This window comes from Vicugna pacos, chromosome 3 (genome assembly GCF_048564905.1).
Source record: "Vicugna pacos chromosome 3, VicPac4, whole genome shotgun sequence".
Lineage (NCBI taxonomy): Eukaryota > Metazoa > Chordata > Mammalia > Artiodactyla > Camelidae > Vicugna > Vicugna pacos.
This window is the reverse complement of record NC_132989.1, coordinates 23,997,408-24,002,576: the sequence shown is the minus strand read 5'-3', so window position 1 is coordinate 24,002,576 and position 5,169 is coordinate 23,997,408.

The window sequence follows — 5,169 nt, the reverse complement described above, 5'->3', positions numbered from 1 at the left end:
CTGAGTGGAAGTCGGCGGGCGGAAGGGAGGGGGCCTATGAGGAAGAGGGGAAGCTCTGCGCGCACCGAGACTTTCCATTGGCTCTCTCCTCCGTGGCCTACAATGAGCCCGCCGATTGGCCGCAGCTGGGGCCGCGCTGCCTTGTGAGGTAGAAGCCGGGGGCAGGGAAGTACCTCATTTCTTCCGGTCCGGCAAGCCGAGAGCAGGAAGCGAGCGGAAGCAGGTGGCTCTCGCGAGGATTTACTTAGACCCCAGTCTGGCTAGAACGGGGGCGGGGGTGTTTCTTAAAGGGCGAGGGGCTTAGGTCATCGTCCTTTCCGCCCCACCTACTGGAATGGAGTGGACATCTGACGGTCTGCGATGTGCTTTTGCGCTCGGGCCGGGACGCGCAGTTTGAATTGCGTCTGAGAAGCGTCAGTGAAGCGCCTCGCGCTTCTGGGCTTCATAGCTGACAAAGCTCTCGGGCCTGCTTGCGTCACGGCTGCGCGGACTAGGATTCAGACTCTCCGCCAGGGTGTCCGGATTGGGAAACTTCTGAGTAGTCCGGGACCGTGCCACCTGCAGGGACAAAAGAGGCACGTTCCTTTCCACCTAAGTGCTAAGAGGGGTTCACTTTGGACCTGGAACTTTACTGGGGGGAAGAAAGCAGGGGCTGTCTGATGTTGGAGACCTGAGGTATCTGATGCCGTGAATGGTTTGGTCTGAGAGTGGAGGTGGGGAGAGTGTTGAATCAAATGGGCAGTTGTCTTTTTGAGTTAGGAGCGTTCGTTGGCTACTTTATGTCTCTTCACGTCAGCTGGAGTCATTCAGATATTGGGTCCAAATTGCCAGGCCTGGTTTTCTTGAGGATACTGAGAACCAAACAGGTAACAGGGCCTACTTTCGTGGAGCTTTCAGTTGTGTATATAGCCATTTGTGATTTTATACTTGTGAGTAATAAAAAAAATTGCGGAAATACACAAGTACTTAAGAATGCTGTGAGAGTGAAATAAAAGAGGGAGTGAACGCTCTAGAATGAGATCCAAAGGGTGAGTCGGAGTTTGTCAAGAGGGAGCCTAACACATCTGAGGAACTACAAAAGCTAGTGTGCTGAAGCAGGTCAGTAATTTATGTGAGAGATAATTGTACCTTAGACTTAATGCAGAAGATGTGAGTGGTATTTGCAGGTTGGAATGGATTGGATGGGTCGGATGAAGAGGAAGAGCAAGAATGGCTCCCAGAGAATTGCTGAGATAAGGAGCAGGTTGTGGGGGATAATTGAAAATTTCATCTTGTGCTTATTAAATTTGAGATTGCTTATGAGACATGCCAGTGGTGATTCCAGTCAGACAATTGCATTTGTGTGGGCTTTGAATACTTTTTGTGTGTTATCTCAACATTGTCCATACCTTGGAGATGGAGGTTTTACTCCCTTTTAATAGACTGGGAAACTGAGACCAAAAAAAGGTGAAAAGGACTTGCTCAGCAACCTGGTTACCTATGTTTCCATAGGATGAGGACATGGACTTCCTATAGGGCAAGTCTTCTCTCCCCAAGCAAATGAATTCCCAGGATGGAATCTCTTCTTAGGTTCCATTTTGTAATTTTCAGGGTATGTTCACTCATTATATATTTATTGTACTTCTACTGTATGCCATTCACTGTGCTTAGTAATGGGTCTCCTTAAGTTGTCATAAACATCGTTTACAGACTGGGTGCTTACCATGTCCCTCTCTTTTCCTTGCTTCATTCCTCTGGTCCCAGTTCTTACTTTCTACACTAGGTTGCCTTGATTCTCTTTCCTGCTCATCTTTATGTTTATGTTTATGTTTATAGTGTTGCTTCACATCCATGTTTGATGGCTTTACAGGCTTTCTAGACTAACTCACAGGCTTGCTTTTTTGTGTGATTCATACTGAAGAAAGCATGGTGATATCCTGGATAGAACTGCTGTTTATTATTGTTTGAATCCTTGAAACTTGGTGATTACCAAGATATGTAGCTTATTTCTTAGAATATTCTAAACCAGGCTGTTTACCTGTAGCCACAAAAGCTTACTTACCTAGTTGCTGCAAATTTACCATCTCTGCACTTAAAGTTGAAAGTCAGTGTGTTAGGAGCTGGCATGGATCTCTAGAAGAAATTTGGGAGCAGTAGAACAGGGATACTATTTGCTTTGGCAAAGAGGAGGCTATTCAAATAGGGCCATGACCATTCAGTGTCCAGGAGGTACCTCCCGTAATCTAAGGGTGATACAGATTTTCTCAAATGCAGAATATATGTAAGTTCTCTAGGCACAAATTGTCCTCTGAAAAATGAAGGATTTGTTCTGGATGACCTCAGAACTTTTTCCCTAGCTCTAACATTAGGTAATAATGTTGAATATGAGGTATAGATGACATTCCTAGTTAATAGGTGGGGTTATGGGGGAAAGAAGAAGAATGGATTGTTTTGATGTTGAAAACACCAGTAGCAGCTTGAAAACAAAGTGCTGTTAGGTATAGAATGAGATAACTGGTTGCTAATGTTGAGGCCAGTATGAGTAGCCAAAGTGAAGAAGGCAGGGAAGGGATCACTGTGGAAAGATTTGATAACGGCTTTACCCTTTGACTATTCTGGAAGTCAGTGGGGTTGTTAAAGAAAAGAAGTCTGGAGCTAGGAAGCCTTAGGGTTGAGCCTTGACTCTGCTCCTAGAGCAAGTCACTTCTTAAATCTCGGTTAATCTATTTTCTTATGGGTAAAATGGAGATCCTGCCCATTTTGTGAGACTGTTGTTGGATTAAATTATTTGTGTGAAGTTCCTAGTACCATTTACAGCAACCATGTGTCACCAATGAATTTTAGTTCTCTTTTTACTTTCTCCTAATTTGTTCTGTCCTCTTCTACTCTTTTCTATATTCATCTCTTGAGGACCTGTGACGCTACTCACTTCATCATTCTCCAGCAGAAAATAAACTTGAGACAGTAAAGGAAGAACCCAAAGCCCAATTCCTAGGGATTTTTCCCTCCTGGGGGAAGAGGGAGCCAGTAAAATAGGTCTTTGGGATGTTTTTGCTTGCTTCAGTGGCTGGTGTGTTAATGATTGTGAGAAAATCAGAACTTTTCAGAGTTGAAGTTTTAAATAGTAGGTATTTATATCCCTAACTGTATTAGTGAATTTGAGGAATGCAGTTCTGTAGATTCCATCTTTAAATAAAGAAGTCTTACAGCAAGTAAAAGTCAATGAAGAAGACCTAAATTATATGGTATAATATAAAATTCAAAGGATTTAAAATTTGTGTAAACTGACACAGTTGCTTAACTATGTAGTGCAGATGTGTGTGAAAGTGACTTGAAAGCCAGTGTAAGGTGTCACTCCCCTGTGGACACCTAGTGGTAAAATGTAACCCTTCTTTGGGAATTGGGACTACAACTAAGGAGTGACAGCAGTTTCCTCTCTAGATGACCAGACATCTTTACACCAATTTATAGTCTTGTTAAATTAAGCAGATTTGACCATTAAATGCCTTACCCTATAATTATTTCCAACTTTAAGAAAATAATGCATATTAGAGAACTCTTTTTTTTTCTCCTTTCAATTCTAGAAAAAAACTTTTTCTTTTTTTAGAATCCCTGTTCTAGAGCACTCATTAGCTGAAGTAGGTCTTCCCATAACACGAATAATTAGCAGGGTGAGATTGAGCCATGCCCTTGGACTACCCTGGGAGGAGGTAATGTTTCCAGTGCTGCGTTTTGACTCTGTAGAGACCCTTGTAGAATACCTAGACAGATGCTAATCTTTTAGTTCAATTCCATGAGTATGTATCATGTACTAGTTTTCTTTCTAGCACTAGGATGATATAGTGCAGTCCTTAAATTTATGGTCTCTTTTAAAAGGGGTAAAAAGATACAGGAATATTAAACATAACAGTATAAAAGGAGAAATAGCTGTTTCTAGGACTGAGGCAGAAATGAACGAAATGACCTTGGAACATCTTGCTATATCAGTAAGAAAGGAAATGAACAAAGACTACTGAGGTCTTTTTAAGAAAAATAATAATTTTAATACCCCAATAGACTTTTTGGTTTCTTATTGAATTATAATTTACACTTAACATCATACTAGTTTCAGATATACAACATGATTCAATATTTGTATATATTGTGAAATGATCTCAATAAGTCTAGTTAAAATCCATCACCATACACAGTTAAGTAATTTTTGTCTTGTGATGAGAACTGTGAAGATTCCCTCTGTTAGCAGCTTTCAGATATGCACTACAGTATTATTAACTCCAGCCACCGTACTATACATTACATTCCCAAGACTTTATTTATTTTATAACTGGAAGTTTGTACCTTTTTGACTCCCTTCACCCATTTCGGTCACCCCCAACCACACCTACCCCATCCCTACCTTTGACAACCACCAATCTGTTCTCTGTATATATGAGCTTTTTTTTTTTAGACTCCATATAAAAGTGAGATGATATGGTATTTGTCTTTCTGTGTCTGATTAGCATAATGCCCTCAGGTCCATCCACGTTATCACAAACAGCAAGAATTTTTTTTTTTAATGGCTGTATTCCATTGTATATATACACTAGATCTTTTTTATCTGTTCATGCATTGATGGATACTTAGGTTGTTTATATATCTTGGCTACTGTAAATAATGCTATAGTGAATATGGGGGTGCATATATCTTTTCAGATTATGTTTTTATTTTCTTTGGATGAACAGCCAGAAATAGAATTTCTGGATCCAATGGTAGTTCTATTTTTAATTTTTTAAGGAACCTCCGCACTCTTTTCCATAGTAATTGCACCAATTTACATTCCCACTTATACTGCAGAAGGGTTCCCTTTTCTCCACATCTATGCCAACACTCCTTATTTCTTTTATGTAGTAGCTATTCTAACAGGTGTGAGGTAATACCTCATTGTGGTTTCAATTTATATTTCCCTGTTGACTAGTGATGTTTAACAACTTTTCATGCACCTGTTGACCATCTGTCTGTCTTTGGAAAAATGTCCGTGTTCAGGTCTTCTGCCTAGTTTTTGATCGGATTGTTTATTGTTTTGCTATTGAGTTGTGTTTCTTTATATATTTTGGATACTAATCCCTTATCAGATGCATGATTTGCACATATTTTCCCCCACTTGATAGGTTTCTTTTTCATTTTGTTGATGGTTTCTTTTGCTTTGCAGAA